Source organism: Salmo trutta, chromosome 12 (genome assembly GCF_901001165.1).
Source record: "Salmo trutta chromosome 12, fSalTru1.1, whole genome shotgun sequence".
NCBI classification, from domain to species: domain Eukaryota; kingdom Metazoa; phylum Chordata; class Actinopteri; order Salmoniformes; family Salmonidae; genus Salmo; species Salmo trutta.
In genome coordinates, this window is record NC_042968.1 from 63,021,522 (window position 1) to 63,042,955 (window position 21,434).

General features: G+C 40.6%; 1 protein-coding gene across 7 annotated transcripts in view; it reads right to left on the reverse strand.

Annotated features, from left to right (window-relative positions):
• LOC115203965 (microtubule-associated serine/threonine-protein kinase 1) overlaps window positions 1-21,434 on the reverse strand; it is a 181,889-nt gene that overhangs the window by 43,677 nt on the left and 116,778 nt on the right. The gene's annotated exons all lie outside the window — the stretch shown is intronic.

Genomic DNA, 21,434 nt, shown 5'->3' on the forward strand with positions numbered 1-21,434 from the left:
TCCATGACCGTCACAGCCCTAGGTCTAGTTAAAAATAGTTTTAAAAGATGGACAGGTCTACTGTTCTTACTCAATGAAAACAAAGGCCGATGCAAACTACTGTAGCCACTCCCTGAATCATTAGAAGGACAGTTTGATTTGTCCAACTAATATGCCTATTGTTCACCGAATAAATATTGAACAGCCAAAAACTGCTCTTCAATTGCTTGTCAGTAAACAATATAGGCCTACTATCATTTCATAAACGACTCTTAGTACATTGTCTGGCATGCCATCCTCTGTGCCGTTTCCACAATCTGTATGACTAATGGTTGCCAGCATGTAGCATCACAGTCAATGTAGGTCTTCAAACTATGCTTTCCTTAGTTCCAACAATAATGTTCATATTCTCCATTAAAACACATGGAAACTTCCAACTCCTCTCTTATTCCAGGTGTAACAGTACTACTAATAAAACATTGTACTTATACAGCAGTTTTGAAGATGTGAAAATGAGAAAAACTAGGGTCCTTTAAAGAGCATCCTGGCTGGGTGACGGCCTCAGGAGGAAATGAAGGACAGACAGGTGCCGGGTACAGTAGCTCTATAATGTCACGCTAACGAATCATATCCTCATATTTAGCCGGGCTTAGCTAGCGAAGATGTAACACTAGGCTCCAGTCTGACGAAGCACTCTGTAGCCTACTGCTAGTGCGGAAGAATTGGGAAGCCTATTGTGTAAATGTAAAACATCTGACGACTTTGATATTACTCTGTCATTCATTCATGTTTTTATTCTGACTCATTCGTATTTTGAATCACAACAGGGGAGTTCAGTAAATGTACACAAGAAAAGGTTTGGAGAAACATGACTGATGGAAATGTTTCAATCTCAGGGGTAAATGCACAAAGTTCATCTACACTGATTGAAGTGGATTTAACAAGTGACATCAATAAGAGATCATAGCTTTCACCTCAATTACCTCGACACCGATGGCCCTGCACATTGACTCTGAACCGGTACCCCATGTATACAGCCCCGCTATTGTTATTTACTGCTGCTCTTTAATGATCTCATCTCTTCTTTTTTAAAATATTTTCTTAAAACTGCATTGTTGGTTAAGGGCTTGTAAGTAAGCATTTCACTGTAAGGTGATGTGTTGTATTTGTTGTATTTGGCGCATGTGACAAATACGATTTGATTCATCTGGTCAGTCGATGCCATGGAAAGAGCAGGTGTTCTTGATGTTTTGTATACTCAGTGTATTTTCACTACAGACATCAATACCCACATCACACTGCAGTATATAGCCTTTCCCAGATGACATAGAATGAGAAAATACCCCATTCCTTAAAACATGGGACAATTCACTGCAAGGTCAGACCTCAATGAGACTGTGATTGCGCAACCTCCAGCTCAGCAGAGAGCCATGTCGTTTCACAGAGTATTAAGCTGACATTGAAGCACATTCCATACAGTGTAAATATAACTAGACATCTTGTCCGTTTCAGTGTTTTCGGATAGGAGCTGAGGCTTTGATAGAGCGCGAGTGAGAGTACGGCGCAGTAGTGTGCCGCATCATGGCTAGAGGACAGTGTCATTTCACAGACGAGCATATACAGGAGTATACTCGGTGTGTCCCACACACACACACACAGGCTGTCTGTCAGGTCTGTGGCGAGGCAGCTGCTACAGTTGACATTGCACCAAGGGGGGCTCCGATCTTAATGCTCTCTCAGTGAGGAGTCACTGCCATGCGAGAGGATTGCATTAGGTGTGCTTCAGGCTCTCACCCCTTCTCCTCAGAACACTAGCCATTTTTCTGCTGTAGAATTTTCGCCATAATGGTTCAGTTCCAAATCTACCCTTGGCCCCTATCCTTGACACTTTACATAGATATGAAAGGCTTTGTAGAATCAATAAATATCAATCTTGCACTCCGATAGACTAGGTGAGGGAATAACTACATTGTTTAAATTCAGCCATATTTCCATATGCTTCAATATGGCTACCATTGATCCTGTACCCAAGTAGGCAAAGATAACTGAACAAAATGACAACCGCCTCGTAGCACTTCTGTCATCATGAAGTGCTTTGAGAGGCGAGGCAAGGATCATATCACCGCCACCTTACCGGCCACCCTAGACCCACTTCAGTTTGCATACCGACCATACAGGTCCACAGATGACGCAATCGCCATCACACTGCCCTATCCCATCTGGACAAAAAGAATACCTATGAAAGAATGCTTTTCATTGACTACAGCTCAGTATTCAACACCATAGTACCCTCCAAGCTCATCATCAAGCTGGAGGCCCTGGGTCTCAACCCCGCCCTGTGCAACTGGGTCCTGAACTTTGACGGGTTGCCCCCTGGTGGTGAAGGTAGGAAACAACATCTCCACTTCGCTGACCCTCAACACTGGGGCCCCACAAGGGTGTGTGCTCAGCCCTCTCCTGTACTCCCTGTTCACCCATGACTGCATGGCCATGAACGTCTCCAACTCAATCATCAAGTTTGCAGACGACACAACAGTAGTGGACCTGATCACCAACAACGACGAGACAGCCTACAGGGAGGAGGTGAGGGCCCTCGGAGTGTGGTGTCAGGAAAACAACTCTCACTCAACATCAACAAAACAATGGAGATGATCGTGGACTTCTGGAAACAGCAGAGGGAGCAGCCCTAATTCACATCGAAGGGACAGCAGTGGAAACTTTTTAGTTCCTCAGCGTACACATCATTGACAAACTGATGGTCCACCCACACAGACAGCGTGATGTAGAAAGCACAACAGCACCTCTTCAACCTCAGGAGGCTGAAGAAATGTGGCTTTTCACCCAAAACCCTGACAAACTTTTACAGATGCACAATCAAGAGCATCCTGTCGGGCTGTATCACAGCCTGGTACGGCAACTGCATCACCTTCAACCGCAAGGCTCTCCAGAGGGTGGTGCGGTCTGCACAATGCATCACCGGAGGCAAACTACCCGCCCTCCATGAAACCTACAGCACCTGATGTCACAGGAAGGCCAAAAAGATGATCAAGGACAATAACCACCCGAGCCACTACCTGTTTACACCACTATCGTCCAGAAGGTGAGGTCAGTACATGTGCATCAAAGCTGGGACCCAGAGATAGAAGCTGTTTTTCAATCTCAAGGCCATCAGACTGTTAAACAGCCATCACTAACATTGAGTGGCTGCTGCCAACACAGACCCAATCACTGGACACTTTAATAAATGGATCAGTAGTCACTTTAAACAATGCCACTTTAAATAATGCCACTTTAATATTGTTTATAGGGATGCACGATATATCGGAATGTCTAATTTAACGCCGATGTGCAAAACCGATGTCAAAGCTGATGTGCATACCTATATAACGTAGGTACATTACGTAATGACGTCTCATAAAATGTTGAGCTACATGTTCAACACAGCATTCCTAACTTAGCCCACAATGTCTACTGTGTGGATCGAGCAGTCAACAAGTCGAGCAGTCAGTAGAGTAAGAACATTTCAGCAAGACAACTCAAAGGCAAAATCCATTGAAGCCAAGATAATGGAATTCATTGCCTGTGACAATCAACCGTTCTCTGTCGTGGGTGATGTTGGCATTCGCCGACTGGTCGAGCACCGGTACATACTACCAAGTGCACTATTTGTCAGATGTTGCCCTACCAGAGTTACACAGTAGTAGCGTCACTGCTATTCGCTCCACGACATACATACTATGGAACACCGTTTGGGTATTTGCGTGTCAAAACTGTATAAAAAAAAATCTGCAAACACCGGCCACAAACTATGTGTTTATAATACTGTGTTGGTAATAAAGCATAATTTGTTCGACCACAACTTCTGGGGTACCTAGCTAGCACCAATACAACCAGCCTGAAAACAATGACCAGTAGAAACTGCAGTCATTTTAATTATTCTTAGCAATGATTTAGGAATCCTTGTGAGTAAGTATTAGCTAGGTAGTCACTTGTTGTTCGCCTAATGAAATTGAACTTCAGTTCATGAAAATAAATAGCTAGCCAGCTATGTAACCCTGTTGCCCAAAGCTAATGTTATAAGCAGCCAGCTAGCTTCATCTGGCTAGTGACACTCGACCGGACTATATGTTGTGGAGCTAGCCACAATAAGGATTAGGCACAATAGTGGAATTTGTGGTTTGCCTCCAAAGTAAAGGTATGTCATTGACAGTGATGCAAATGAATACAAATAGTAGAATTATACCATACTTTTATTTTGAAGGCTAACCGCAAAGTCCACTGTTGGGTCCGACCACCATTAATAAATTAAGAACAGTCTTATTAATTAGGTTTATTTCAGATAACACCTAGCTATATACAGTTGAAGTCGGAAGTTTACACACTTAGGTTGGAGCCATTAAAACTAGTTTTTCAACCAGTCCACAAATGTTTTGTTAACAAACTACAGTTTTGGCAAGTCAGTTAGGGCATCTACTTTGTGCATGACAAGTCATTTTTCCAACAATAGTTTAGACAGATTATTTTACTTACTCACTGTATCACAATTCCAGTGGGTCAGAAGTTTACATGCACAAAGTTGACTGACTTTAAACAGCTTGGAAAATTCCAGAAAATGATGTCATGGCTTTAGAAGCTTCTGATAGGCTAATTGACATCATTTGAGTCAATTGGAGGTGGACCTGTGGATGTATTTCAAGGCCTACCTTCAAACTCAGTGCCTCTTTGCTTGACATCATGGGAAAATCAAAAGAAATCAGCCAAGAAAAAAAAATTGCGAGGCAGGAAAATTATGTGGATATATTGAAGCAATATCTGAAGACATCAGTCAGGAAGTTAAATCTTGGTCACAAATGGGTCTTCCAAATGGACAATGACCCCAAGCATACTTCCAAAGCTGTGGCAAAATGGCTTAAGGACAACAAAGTCAAGGTATTGGAGTGGCCATCACAAAGCCCCGACTTCAATCCTATAGAACATTTGTGGGCAGAACTGAAAAAGCGTGTGTGAGCAAGGAGGCCTATACACCTGACTCAGTTACACCAGCTCTGTCAGGAGGAATGGGCCAAAATTCACCCAACTTATTGTGAGAAGCTTGCGGAAGGCTACCCGAAATGTTGGACCCAAGTTACACAATTTAAAGGCAATGCTACCAAATACTAATTGAGTGTATGTAAACTTCTGAGAATGTGATGAAAGAAATAAAAGTAGAAATAAATCATTCTCTCTACTATTATTCTGACATTTCACATTCTTAAAATAAAGTGGTGATCCTAACTGACCTAAGACAGGGAATTTTTACTGGGATTAAATGTCAGGAATTGTGAAAAATTGAGTTTAAAGGAATTTGGCTAAGGTGTATGTAAACTTCAGTCACAGTCATGCGTGAATACATTTGATGTGCGGGTGTCCCAAGAATTGAACCCACTGTCCTAGCATTGCAAGCGCCATGCTCCACCAACTAAGGTTATAAACTCAGCAAAAAAAGAAAGGTCCCTTTTTCAGGACCCTGTCTTTCAAAGATAATTCGTAAAAATCCAAATAACTTCACAGATCTTCATTGTAAAGGGTTTAAACACTGTTTCCCATGCTTGTTCAATGAACCCTAAACAATTAATGAACATGCACCTGTGGAACGGTCGTTAAGAGACTAACAGCTTACAGACGGTAGGCAATTACGGTCACAGTTCTGAGAACTTAAGACACTAAAGAGGCTTTTCTACTGACTCTGAAAAACAGCAAAAAGAAAGATGCCCAGGGTCCCTGCTGATCTGTGTGAACGTGCCTTAGGCATGCTGCAAGGAGGCATGAGGAGTGAAGATGTGGCCAGGGCAATAAAGTGAAATGTCCCTACTGTGAGACGCCTGAGACAGTGCTACAGGGAGACAGGACGGACATCTGATCATCCTCGCAGTGGCAGACCACGTGTAACAACACCTGCACAGGATCGGTACATCCGAACATCACACCTGCGGGACAGGTACAGGATGGCAATAACAACTGCCCGAGTTACACCAGGAACACACAATCCCTCCATCAGCGCTCAGACTGTCCCCAATAGGCTGAGAGAGGCTGGACTGAGGGCTTGTAGGCCTGTTGTAAGGCAGGTCTTCAACAGACATCATGGCCAGCAAAGAGCCCGGATCTCAATCCCATTGAGCACGTCTGGGACCTGTTGGATCGGAGGGTAAGGGCTAGGGCCATTCCCCCCAGAAATGTCTGGGAACTTGCAGGTGCCTTGGTGGAAAAGGGGAGTAACATCTCATAGCAAGAACTGGAACATCTGGTGCAGTCCATGAGGAGACGCACTGCAGTACTTAATGCAGCTGGTGGCCACACCAGATAGTGACTTTTACTTTTGATTTTGACCCCCCCCTTTGTTCAGGGACACATTCTATTTCTGTTAGTCACGTCTGTGGAACTTGTTCAGTTTATGTCTCAGTTGTTGAATCTTATGTTCATACACATGCTAATTTTGCTGAAAATAAACGCAGTTGAGAGTGAGAGGACATTTCTTTTTTGCTGAGTTTATAATGATTGGATACTAATAATGAATGTCCTATGTAAAGTGCTTTTAATTTATACTGAACAAAAATATAAAACGCAACATGTAAAGTGTTGGTCCCATGATTTTATGAGCTGAAATAAATACATTTGTTTACATCCTTGTTAGTGAGCATTTGTCCTTTGCCAAGCTAATCCATCCATCTGACAGGTGTGCCATATTAACAATCTGATTAAACAGCATGATCATTACAGCACCTTGTGCTGGGGACAATAAAAGGCCACTCTAAAATGTGCAGTTTTGTCACAACACAATGCCACCAATGTCTCAAGTTTTGGAGGGAGCGTGCAATTGGCATGCTGACTGCAGGAATGTCCACCAGAGCTGTTGCCAGAGAATTTAATGTTAATTTCTCTACCATAAGCCACTTCCAATTTTAGAGAATTTGGCAGTACGTCCATCCAGCTTCACAACCGCAGACCACGTTTAACCATGACAGCCCAGGACATCCACATCGGCTTCTTCACCTGCGGGATCGTCTGAGACCAGCCACCTAATGAAACTGATGATTATTTATGTCTGTAATAAAACCCTTTTGTGGAGAAAAACTCATTCTGCATTGGGGTGGGCCAGTCTCCCAAGTGGGTGGGCCTATGCCCTCCTAGGCCCACCCATGGCTGCATCCCTGCCCAGTCATGTGAAGTCCATAGATGAAGGCCTAATGAATTTATTTCAATTGACTGATTTCCTTATATGATCTGTAACTCAGTAAAATCTTTGAAATTGTGGCCGGTTGCGTTTATATTTTTGTTCAGTATACATCTCAAAACCTGTTACAGAGGCGCCAATGTGAGTAAGTCAACTATAGCTTGTTTGAATTTGTGAATATCCCAGCTCCTTGCACATGAAGGAATCATTGCATGTCCTTCCATCTTATCACAGGGACACTTTTGGTGGAATTTGCATTTAAGTGATTAAGAATCAATAGCCACGTTATAAATCAGCAGAATCCTACATTTATTTGTGGGCATAGAGAGCTCACTAAACTCTCTTCCAATACATCATCCATAGGAGTATGCTGTTTGTTTGGCTTGGACACAGGCCTCCATAGTACTACATGCATTTTGTCTGATTATATAAAAGGACAATAGGATATCAGAGACACGGAACAATAATGGGATTGCTTTCACAGAGCCAACAGTGTGACATGGTCATAGAGGATAGAGAACGTCTTCTAACGAACAAGCCAATTAATCTTTAAGTGTTTGTTCATGTGCAATGGAGGCTGGCTGGTGAATAACAATAATGAAAGGGATCCGTCTTGTACAGCTGTCTTCAACTGTGGAATGAATAGGAATTACGAAAAAAGCGCTGCCTCACAAGCTATGATTTGAGGTGGTCAAACAGTTGTCATTAAGTCGGCATCGTTTAGATTAGACATAAGGGGGCCATACATGCTTATGACAAGTCTTACAATCCATGATAACCACATAATACCACATTATCCTTGTTCAGACTTACCAAGTGGTAGAGCATTAATAACTCTATGGAAGGGTTTGAGAGAGAAGATCAACATATGATGTCATATATGTCGTCTATGGATAAAACAGTGAAATTAGTTGGCATTACCCTTATGTCAAACTCATTAAGGGATTTTCACCTATGGAAACTCCTGGTCAGTCATGTGGCCCGGTCCACCTCACGATGGGCCGGGTCATTGTGAAATGTCAATCAGGGGAGCCTAGACCAAAGCCAAAGAACCATCAGAAAACTAAAACCAAGGCCTATCTTGGCTCTTTCTTGGTGGGGACAGAGAACTGCTGTCATCAGGGTCGTATTTATTAAGGAACAACGTAGCAAACGTTTTTCAACAGAAAACAAAAACAAGCGTTTCTTATTGGACAAATTCAAGTAAATCCTCCCTATTTCGGGAACGTTCTTCCATTTGGTGCCAAATGAATAGGACCCAGGATGTGGCTCCCAGACATGAAACATTGATCAGGACTGCCAACTGAATAATATCCGGTTCCCATGTGCTCAGTCAAAGAGGATCAGGTTTAACCCAGTCTATTTATACCAAGAGAGTGCCACACTTCTGCCCAGTGGACACACCCACAACGGCCCATCTCTGCACACACACACCCCTAAAGTATTATGATTAAACTTCTGCTCAATCTACTCTCGAAGTCCCCCACTCTATGTCCCCATTCTCAGAGACAGTTTACCCCCACAAAGCAATCACAACAGTCTGTTTAACTGGAGTGGCAGTTACAGGGCCAGGCAATGGCAACATGATCTAGCTAGCTAGCTTATTGTTTTATGTCAGTTGGATGGTGGTATGCTATGCCACTACACAGTACAGGCTAGGCTATATTATAGATATTGTGCCACTCTTGGAGTACAAATGGATGTTGACAAAGGCTTCTCTAATGTTGAAAATCAACACCCATTTTAGCATGACAACCTTCATCAGTGTTATTTTCCTTTGACATGGTATACAGCTCAGAATGACAGATTTGAAAGGGGGAGAGAAAGTAATTAACATGATTGTCTAATGATGCTTCAAACTGGGGATAAAGGAGCCCTGGGCAAAGATGATACAGAGAAAGTAGGCCAGTGCTGACTGTAAGCTGTGTGCTGCATGCTGCAGATGTATGAGATTCCTGGAACAGCTCCATGCTAGGTTTGCAAGTCTCAGTGATATGCAAAACCCGTCCGTTGTAGCCTCATTCACTGCCATTGTTGTTCTCCATGTGAGATCGGCACTTCGCTAGCTAGCAAGCCACCGGTCTCTTCCGCAATGGAATTTAGCGTTTTTATTAAACAAACCCGTTTGTTGTTGCGTGAAAAAGGTAATGCCAGGTTTAGGAGTTGTGACAACATGTGACCCGTTTCAGAAAGCAAGGCGCATGTCGCACGTCACTACTTCAAAAGGAGAGGCATTTTAATGTATTTTTTTATTTGTTTTTTTTATCAAAATGCATGTCTTGGCAGAAATGCCTTCTTGAACATGTGATATTTCTTATGCCTTAATAACAAACTTGTATTCCATCTGTAAATACGAATAAGAAAGTTGTTAAATTATGAGCCAAGTTGGTTAAGCCAGGGAAAAAGACAGGAACCTTCCCGCTAGCCATGATTGGCTGAGTTAATGGATGGGAGATGAGTTTGGATTGGTCTGCTATGTAGCATGATCCTGTATATAACGTGAACTGCTCAGTATGTGTTGATATACCTTTCTACCACAGAGTTTTTGAAAGACATAGCATTAGCCATTGAGAACTACAACAGTTTTGCTACTTTTCTCAACAACATTGATGCAGTGAATTTAGCAGGCGCTAGCAACAGATCATTTTGAAAAAGTTGTGATGGGCTACTTTCTGCACACACCACGGTCAGTGTGAACCGGAGTGACTTGACACAACACTGGCCAAACACGATGTAGCTACAAACAAAACAGAGTTAAATGGTTCCAGTCTGCCGTAAAGCTTTCATCCATGTATACAGGTATGTCTTGCTACATTTTCAGATATAAGTTTCAAATTTTGTCATTTTCATTGCAAGTTAAAGCACACTGTTAGCTAGCGAACGTTATGTATATGATCTGTGTAGTAATATTATTCAAATCAGAAACTATTTGCATTGCTAGTTATAGCCTAATGTTAGCTAGCTAACATTGAACCTATTTGGTTAGTTTTAGCCACCTGCATATTCATACTACAGCTATGGCAATGTTTGTATTTTTTATTTATCCTTTATTTAACTAAGCAAGTCAGTTAAGAACAAATTCTTATTTACAATGATGGCCTACACCGGCCAAATGGGACTCCCAATCACGGCCAATAGTGATACAGCCTGGATTCGAACCAAGGAGTCTGTAGTGACGCCTCTAGCACTGAGCTGCAGTGTCTTAGTGTCTTAGACTGCCGCGCCCTTCGGGAGCCCACTCGGGAGTATTGGTAGTAGTATGAGTTGGGATTATGCCGGTTCATTGTTTAGCTAGCTACATGTCTAAACAAAAGACTCCACTTTGTCAGATGATTACATGGCCCATCAAGTTAGCTAGGTGTGTCTGGGGGTGAATACATCTATTGTATTTCATGAACATGTCTAGACAATAGTGACATATCCACTTACCTAGATGTAGCCGGGGGGGGGTGGTTATAGTATTTCTTTCACATGACCCATCAATTTAGACAGGTGTGTCTGGGTAAGTGTCATCTAATAATTATAAAATATTTTAATCTTCTGGACACTTTCTGTTTTTGATATTGCTACTATGCAAGTAACAATTTCAGTTTACCATTTACACATTCTGTATCCTGTGCACGTGACAAATAAACTTAGATTTTATTTGATATAGTGTGTTAACCAGAGACGGTAATGTGAAAAACAATATGACCTGTACCAAAGTCAGATTAGGATATACAGTGGTTCTTCCTCTAAAAGTTGTGTCTTACTGCAGCACACCTTGCGGGCTGCTGCAGCATTCTATGGCATGTTATTTAATTGTCAGCCATTTTTTACGTTAATGCAAGTTAGTGCTAGTTTGACCACCAGAGGGCAACTTTGAGAAGCATTTGATAGTCTCCCATATTTACATTACCAGAGAATTTAAAACTTTTTTTGTAATAACATGGTTCATTGGATTGATTTTAAGAAATTTGGCTTAATTCATTTGATTAATATTATGGTGTTTCTATTCCGAGAAAAACGAGAAACAAAACCCCCGGGGATGGAATGGAAAATATTGCGCCGTACAACGTGACGGTCGGGAGTAGGCTACAGCATAAGAGGATTCTAAATTAATATCTAAGGGGCATAACATTTCCACACCCTAATTGTAGTGTAACCAATTCTCATTTTCCCTATGGTAGGCCTACAGTATATCTAAAAATATTTTTTTCAATAATTACATTTAGAGGATTCTAAATTAATATCTAAGGGGCATTTGTGTTAGGTACTGTGAGGGGCTTTAATATAGGGGCTTTTATATCATTCTAAATTAATTAATAATAATCGCTTTGTTTAAAAAGTAACGATAACCTAGATTTAGCGAGGAAAAAGGCATTTCTTGAACATTGGGTGACACATTCACTCATTTGTAAATAAAGCCAGTTTGTTATTTAGAATTATTTATTTCTGGAGAAACCTAACTTGATTATTTAGCAGACATCACCTGCTTATATTCAGTCAACATATATCTTAAGAATATCATTGAATATAATTGAACATTAACGTTTCTCCATGCTTGTCTCAGAGCAGCGCGAAACGGTGCTGAAATAGATGTCCACAACGGGAAGGCTATATATAACAATATTTTGGAGATTATTATTATTTTTTTTTAAATGACAGTGAGCAATTGTAATCTGAATAAAGGCCAAAATAATATTTATAAAGGCCAAAATATAGCCCCGCTAATAGCCATAATAACGCTGTACAACGTGACCATGTTTGAAAGAGTATTTTCCAGTAAGAAACAATTTGTTTGCCTTCATTAGACAACTTTGTTCCAATATTTCTGTAATTCAGTGATATTTATTCCCATAATTATTTGTTATGGATCCATAACTAAATCAACATCTGCATTTTTAAGAGTATTTGTATAATTTTAATAACGAAAGCATAAAGATGCTGATGAAGAAATACAGTACTGTACAGTATATGCTTTTACATTTGGATAATAAAGCATTTAAAGCATTTAAGATATAAGCCACCTGCATTTGTTTATTAGGCTACTGTGCAGTCTGACAAGTGAACATAGCCTAAAATACATACTGTAGTAAACATGGGAAAGTGCCTAATTCATTACATAAGGGAGAGCAGGCCATTTCCAGACTTTCTCGGTGACCTCAAGTACCTTCAATAATGGCTGTACTAGAGAATGCGGACACGCAGGAGACCGGGGTTCATTTCCCCAACAGGGAGGAAGGAGTAGGCTGTTCTTGTAAATAAGAATTTGTTCTTAACTGATTCCATATGTGTTATTTCATAGTTGAGATGTCTTCACTATTATTCTACAATGTAAAAAATTGTAAAAATAAAGAAAAATCCTGGAATGAGTTGGTGTCCAAACTTTTGATTGGTACTTGATTAATTAATATTATGGTGTTTCCATTCCAAGAAAAACCCTCTGGGTTTCCGTTAGGATAGAACGGAAAATATGGCGCTGTACAACGTGACGGTCGGCAGTACAGTACTGGGCTATTTAGCTAAAGAATCCCCATGTAATGCCGGCACGCGGAAGACCTGGGTTCAATTCCCCGACGGGGAGGAAGGAGTAGGCTGTCCTTGTAAATAAGAATTTGTTCGTAACAGATTTCATATGTGTTATTTCATAGTTGTGATGTCTTTACTATTAATCTACAATGTAGAAAATAGTCAAAATAAAGAAAAACCCTGGAATGAGTAGGTGTCCAAACTTTTGATTGGTACTTGCTTAATTAATTAGATTAATATTATGGTGTTTCTATTCCAAGAATAATGAAAAACCCTTTGGGTTTCCATTAGGATGGAACGGAAAATATGGCACTGTACAACGTGACGGTCGGCAGTACAGTACTGGACTATTTAGCTAAAGAATCCCCATGTCTTGAAGACAGGGCACGTGGGAGACCAGACCGGGGTTCAATTGCCCGACGGGGATTAAAGAGTAGACTGTCGTTGTAAATACAAATTTCTTCTTAACTGACTTGCCTAGTTAAATAAAGGTTACACTAAGAGTATAACATTTCTGCACCCTAATTTTCTAATTATAGTCTAACCAATACCCAAACGGAAATTAAGTGAAAATTAAAATCTCATTGATTTATCAAGACTAGTCCCCATGCCTGTCTCAGAGCAGCGCAAAATGGTGGTAAAATATTTGTAGGCTTTTGCTTCAAATCCTATTGCTTCTAACTTCAATATGCTCTTAAAATAAATAAGTCCTACACCACATTACTCAATACTAGTGAGACTCATGTCGCCTACACTATATCGAAAAATATGACGTGACTCTCCCCAATAATTAGATATAGAGGATTGGAGGATATTTCTGTAATTCAGTGATATTTATTACCATAGTAATTCGTTATGGATCCATAACTAAATAAACTTCGGCATTTTGAAAGAGTATTTTTATCATTATTTTATTAATGAAAGCATAAAGATGCCATTATTAGTTACATTGTTTTAGTTTGAACGTGCAGACTGGCACTAAGAACAGAACAGCAGGAACGTTTCCCAAGTCAGCTCCATTATTAGTAATATTTTGGAAATGATTTTGTTTAAATAATGTAAAATGAGCGAGAAAAAGGCCATTATTGAAAATGGGGTGAGACATCGTTACTAATTTGTAAATAAAGCAAGTTTGTTATTTAGAATGATCCATTTCTGTTTTAGAGGGAGAAAAACCAAACACCTAGTCATGGGTCTCCCAGTCGAGGGAGGCACGGGTATTGAACCAGCATCTGTAGCAACACAGTGTCTTAGACCGTTGCACCACTCAGACACTGTACAACATGACCGGTCGGGAGTGGCCTAAAGTACTACAGTACGAGCAAAATAATCCTAACAAAATAAAATAATAAAAACCTTACTGTAACACCGAAGTCGTGAACAATTATCAGTTTCTATTTAGGTTTATGTCGCCCATTCATTGTCAGTTAGAGACACAGTGGGACCCAAAAGCATAATCAGCGCTCTTACTCCCCCTTGCACTGGTCTGGAGCAATGAAGTGGTGACGCAGGGTACCATACTAATCTACATATTACCTCTAAGTCCCATGGCGTAAGCTCGCAACTTCTAAAGGAGGATCCACTGTAGGCCAAGGACTAGATAGTGTATTTTTACCTGAAGTTTTACCTTACTGTAGGCTACTACTTTTAGTCTTGAATCTTTGATTGTTTACTACACTACTCACTCTGTTTAGCACAAGGCCTAACATGTGAATCCTTAGAGATGCTTGGGGCTAAGGTTTACGAGGGTGTGAACGATGCTGAATGGGTGTAGACAAAGAAGAGCTTTCCAGAACGTGTACCAAAATAATCAACGGCCATTTTCTCAAGTTTATCAACTTTCAAAGTAGAATTACTTTCTATTGTTCCTCAAATTCAGTGTATGATATACCATTTTCTATCTCCGAGTCTCTACTTTTATCCAATGTAAAAAAAATAATTAAAAAACACAATCACATATTTAGTCTTCTTTGAGAGAGGCAACAAAGGAACACTGCTGAGAGACAAATTGTGTGGAAATCGCTCTGCATTTGTCTTGAAAGTTGTTGTGCTGTTCATGCACTCTATTACATGAATTTCCTGCATTCACTAGCTTTTAGTTCAGCAAGTCTTTAAAATTCCTTCCCTTAATTTAGAACACTGCTTTGCTTTCCAATCCGAGAATATCCAGTCTTTCTTATCTTGACCCCATGTCAACAACAAGAAGTCATGATTCATCTAGTTTTTTTTAACGTCTTCGAGCTTTGCTTCCTTGTCAAGTGAGCTGACATCAGCCCAATATAAAACAGACAGGCACAACACAGAAAGAAAGAGCAAGAGGGAAACAGACAGAAAGAGAGATGGGGAGAGAGAGAGAGAGAGAACACGTGCTCTCTCGGCTATTTGTCGCTAATGCACTATGGGGCCGTAAATGAATAAAAATTGGTTGCGTACACATATTTTGCAGATGTTATCGCAGGTGAGGCAATTTTCTTTTGTTTCTAGCTCCAACAGTGCAGTAATACCTAACAATACACACATCCCCAAAAATGTTCAGAAATGAATTATCAGAATGAGCAATGACATATATATATAAAAGAAATTGTGTGAAACAGACAATATAGAAAAGGTGTGTATAGGAGTAGTTATATAGGATCAGCATTAAGGTATATACACTATATATACACAAAAGTATGTGGACACCTCTTCAAAAGAGTGGATTTGGCCATTTCAGCGACACTCGTTTCCGACAGGTATATAAAAATCGAGCACACAGACATGCGATCTCCATAGACAAACATTGGCAGTAGAATGGCCTTACTGAAAAGCTCTGACTTTGAACATGGCACCACCATAAGATGCCACCTTTCCAACAAGTCAAATTTCTGTCCTCCTAGAGCTGCGCCGGTCAACTATACGTGCTGTTATTGTGAAGTGGAAACGTCGAGGAGCAACAACCACTTAGCCGCAAAGTGGTAGGCCACACAAGCTCACAGAACGGGACCGCTGAGTGCTGAAGCGCGGTTGCAACACTCACTACTGGATTCCCAACTGCCTCTGGAAGGAACATCAGCACAAGAACTGTTCATTGGGAGCTTCATGAAATGGGTTTCCATGGCCAAGCAGCCGCACACAAGCCTAAGATCACCATGGGCAATGCCAAGCATCGGTTTAAGTGATGTAAAGCTCGCCGCAATTGGACTCTAGAGCTGTGGAAATGTGGTCTCTGGAGTGATGAGTAAGGCTTCACCATTTGGCAGTCCGATGGACAAATCTGCGTTTGGCAGACGCAAGGAAAACGCTACCTGCCCGAATGCATAGTTCCAATTGTAAAGTTTGGAGGAGGTAGAGGAATAATGGTCTGGAGCTGTTTTTTTTTTTTCATGGTTCGGGTTAGGCCCCTTAGTTCCAGTGAAGGGAAATCTTAACACTACAGCATACAATGACATTCTAGATGATTCTTCCAACGTTGTGGCAACAGTTTGGGGAAGGCCCTTTCCTGTTTCAGAATGACAATGCACCCATGCACAAAGCGAGGTCCATACAGAAATAGTTTGTCTAGATCTGTGTCGAATCACTTGACTAGCCTGCACAGAGCCCTGACCTCAACCCCATCAAACACCTTTGGGATGAATTGGAACGCGAGCCAGGTGTAATCGCCCAACATCTGTGCCCGACCTCACTAATGCTCTTGTAGCTGAATGGAAGCAAGTTCCCGCAGCAATGTTCCAACATTCAGTGGAAAGCCTTCCCAGAAGAGTGGAGGCTATTATAGCAGCAAAGGGGGGACCAACTCCATATGATTTTGGAAAGGGATGTTCTACGAGCAGGTGTCCACATACTTTTGGTCTTGTAGTGTACATATGAAGAGGGTAAAATAGAATGTAAACATTATTAAAAAGTGACCATTGTTCAGTGATTACAGTTGAAGTCGTAAGTTTACATACACCGTAGCCAAATACTTTTAAACTCAGTTTTTCACAATTCCTGACATTTAATCCTAATAAAAATTCCCTGTCTTAGGTCAGTTAGGATCACCACTTTATTTTAAGAATGTGAAATGTCAGAATAATAGTAGAGATTTATTTCAGCTTTTATTCCCAGTGGGTCAGAAGTTTACATACACTCAATTAGTATTTGGTAGCATTGTCTTTAAATTGTTTAACTTGAGTCAAACGTTTCGGGTAGCCACAACCCTGGTGTTGCAAACACCATGCTCTACCAACTGAGCTACAGGGAAGGCACTCTGTAGCTCTACACTCTCTTTATTGAAAACTGAGGATCTTTGCTGTAACGTGACACTTCCTACGGCTCCCATAGGCTCTCAGAAGGCGGCAAAAAGCTGAATGATGTCTTTTCAGGCCCAGGCTGAAAAACATTAGCGCATTTGGATAATGGTCGATCAGAGAACAATGAGACTGAGGCGTGTGCACGAGGCGATCCCATCTTTTTATTTTCTCTGTCTTTGAACTAAAACTGGTTTTCCCAGTCGGAATATTATCGCTTTTTTACGAGAAAAACGGCATAAAAATTGATTTTAAACAGCGGTTGACATGCTTCGAAGTACGGTAATGGAATATTTAGAATTTTTTTGTCACGAAACGCGTCGGGCGCGTCACCCTTCTTTACCCTTCGGATAGTGTCTTGAACGCACGAACAAAACAGAGGATATTTGAACATAACTATGGATTATTTTGAACCAAACCAACATTTGTTACTGAAGTAGAAGTCCTGGGAGTGCATTCTGACGAAGAACAGCAAAGGTAATCACATTTTTCTAATAGTAAATCGGAGTTTGGTGAGGGCCAAACTTGGTGGGTGTCAAATTAGCTAGCCGTGATGGCTGGGCTATCTTCTCAGAATATTGCAAAATGTGCTTTTGCCGAAAATCTATTTTAAAACCGGACATAGCGATTGCATAAAGGAGTTCTGTATCCATAATTCTTAAAATAATTGTTATGTTTTTTGTGAACGTTTATCGTGAGTAATTTAGTAAATTCACCGGAAGTTTGCGGTGGGTATGCTAGTTCTGAACGTCACATGCTAATGTAAAAAGCTGGTTTTTGATATAAATTTGAACTTGATTGAGCAAAACATGCATGTATTGTTTAACATAATGTCCTAGGATTGTCATCTGATGAAGATCATCAAAGGTTAGTGCTGCATTTAGCTGTGGTTTGGGTTTATGTGACATTATATGCTAGCTTGAAAAATGGGTGTCTGATTATTTCTGGCTGCTCACAATCTAATGTTTTGCTTTCGTTGTAAAGCCTTTTTGAAATCGGACAGTGTGGTTAGATTAACGAGAGTCTTGTCTGTAAAATAGTCATATGTTTGAGAAATTGAAGTAATAGCATTTCTAAGGTATTTGAATAATGCGCCACGGGATTCCACTGGCTGTTGAGTAGGTGGGCCGATTTCGTCCCACATACCCTAGAGAGGTTAAGTGTTCCCTTTATTTTTTTGAGCAGTGTATATTCACATATTGCATGCCCTTTTCACCTCAAAGATCCTACTTTAAAAATGCTCATTAATTCAAAGTTTATTGGTCGCGTACACAGTTTTGTAAGATGTTATCGCAGGTACAGCTAAATGCTTGTGTTTCTAGCTCCAACAGTGCAGTAATGCCTAGCAATACAAAACCCCAAAAGTAAAAAGAAAGAATCACATTTTTGTATTAGGAAGAGTGGATAACGCCACAACACAAATACCCAGCACGGCACTTCAGATGGCTCAATGGTTCATCACAGATAAAAATATAACAAAACAGAGACCGTGTTTTTTTCAGAATAACGTGGAGTTAGAGAACAATGTAATTTCTATATGGTACACTTCTATTCGCATTACACAACTGGGAATAAACCCATTGAAGTTCATCCCAGTTCAGGACATGACCATACAGTAGTTCTGTGCACTGTTCTGTTGTCTCCTTACATGGGACAACATCCCTCCCATCTGATCTCAACCGAGAAAGCTCTGATCCCCACATAATAAAATAACTTATTACTAATATAAACACGCCTATTCACTCACAGTAATCCCTCTAGTTCAGTTAACTTTGACCCTGCCCATTTTGGCTCCAATCCACTACAGGTGCAGCAACGAAAGACCTAGCAAGGCTGCAGCTGGCTCAAAACAAAGCATCACACCTTGCCATTAACTGCACAGAACAAACATTAACAACATTCATGGTTGAAGTGAAATGTGCTACTTCTCTTTTTAAGAAACATTTCTGTTAAAAAATGCCTAACCACGTGTATAATCTAGTTGCGTTCACTTCAAACAGACATACATACCCCACCCGACATTCCACTATGGGTTTCTTCACGGTACCCAAACCAAAAACAGATTTAACTCATCGCTCAGTTATGTATAGAGCCATGTCATCGTGGAATACTCTGCCAGCTTACTCAGGCAAAAAGCAAGCTTAGCTTTAAAAAAAAAAAAATGATAAGGACATCTTGTCCATTTCTGTGATTTGCACAATTTTCTGTAATTCAACATGCTTGTAATTTTTATTTTTCCTCTTTCTAAAGATCTAATTTAACTGTACTGTATATAAGAATGTAAATATGTACAGTATATACTGTATGAATAGAATGTAAATAGTATTTTAGTTGTCTCGGTGTCTTTCCAATACACACTGAAACAATATATAAAACGCAACATGTAAAGTGTTGGTTCCATGTTTCATGAGCTGAAATAAAAGATCCCAGATATGTTCCATTTGCACAAAAAGCTCATTTCTCTCAAATTTTGTCTACAAATTTGTTTATATCCCTGTTAGTGAGCATATAGTTAGTGAGACAATCCATCCACTTGACAAGTGTGGTATATGAAGAAGCTGATTAAACAGCATGATCATTACACAGGTGCACCTTGTGCTGTGGACAATAAAAGGCCACTCAAAATGTGCAGTTTTGTCACACAACACACAATGCCACATATGTCTCAAGTTTTTAGGGAGTGTGCAATTGGCATGATGGCTGTAGGAGTGTCCACCAGAGCTGTTGCTAGAGAATTTAATGTTCATGTCGCTACCATAAGCCGCCTCCGTTATTTTACAGAATTTGGCAGTACGTCCAAAAGGCCTCACAACCGCAGAATACGTGTATGGCGTTGTGTGGGCAAGGGGTTTGCTGATGTCAATGTTGTGAACAGAGTGCCCCATGGTGGCGGTGGGGTTATGGTATGGGCAGGCATAAGCTAGAAACAACAAACACAATTGCATTTTATCAACGGTAATTTGAATGCACAAAGATACTGTAACAAGACCTGGAGGCCCGTTGTCGTGCCATTCATCCACCGCCATCACCTCATGTTACAGCATAATGCACGGCCCCTTGTCGCAAGAATCTGTGCACAATTCCTGGAAGCTGAAAATTTCCCAGTTCTTCCATGGTCTGCATACTCATCAGACAAGTCATCCATTGAGCACGTATGGGATGCTCTGGATCGACTTGTACGACAGCGTGTTTCAGTTCCCGCCAAAATCCAGCAAATTCGCACAGCCATTAAAGAGGAGTGGGACAACATTCCACAGGCCACAATCAACAGCCTGATCAACTCTATGCGAAGGAGATTTGTCGTGCTGCATGGGGCAAATGGTAGTCACACCAGATACTGACTGGTTTTCTGATCCATGCGCCTACCTTATTTTAAGGTATCTGTGACCAACAGATGCATATCTGCATTCCCAGTCATGTAAAATCCATAGAGTCGGCCCAACTAATTTATCTGAATTGTAACTCAGTAAAATATTTAAAATTGTTGCATGTTGCGTTTATATTTTTGTTGTGTATATAACTCTTATTTTATCTTGTATTCAACATAATACCTTATGTTGTTCTTGTCTACAACTGTTCTGAACTTTCATGTATTTCTATGTTTTATGTGGAACCCAGGAAGAGTAGCTGCTGTATGTGCAGTAGCTAATGGGGATCCTAATAAACTAAACAGCCTCTTATCTCAATTTGTTTCAGTTACTCCCATAAATCTATGTCTTTATACTGAAAAAAGCCCCCTGGTGATTTTCTGATGAAAGGAATAGATTACAAAGTGCAGTACAGCATGTCCTGAAAATGCAGTGAGGACATCCATTTGAAATGAAGCTGTTCTTTAGTATAAAATAGGTCAACCCGTGGAATATAAATAATGAGTTTCAGAGGGACTGGACCAAATGCACCAGTTTACACAAAAAACTGGCATGTGAGGAAGAGCGCGATGTGACTTACAAACCTCTGGACGATGCAGTGCTTCAGAGATAAGAATTTTCAATGAAAGATCCTTGTATGAAGCTCAAACTGCACCGATAATCTTAAAGACACACCTACAGTATTCATGGGAAGAGTTTGAAAAAACAATTCAATTGTGGCTTCTGTTCTAATGAGGTAACAGATGAGAGGTACCAGATATCACATTTCAGATAATATTCCTAAAAGTCAACACTCCCCTGTTCCATCTTAAGGAGACAGGGTAATCATACTCCTTTAAATAGAGTGCGTGGCCCACGAGATACTGCCTTGAAAGCAAATCAAACATTCAACTGTCGTTACAGTGCCACAAGCCACAAGGCTCAATCCCACACAATAGGTAGGCAGTAACACCCAACTTATTGTCCCGGGTTAACGTCAGCATAAAACATCTCAGATGACCCCAACAAGGTAACAACACATTCGCTACTGGTCACTCACTGGTCTGTCCAATTCAAAAGGTAGAAGAAAAGGCTTGCTCTTCTACCCATCTCTGAATTCTT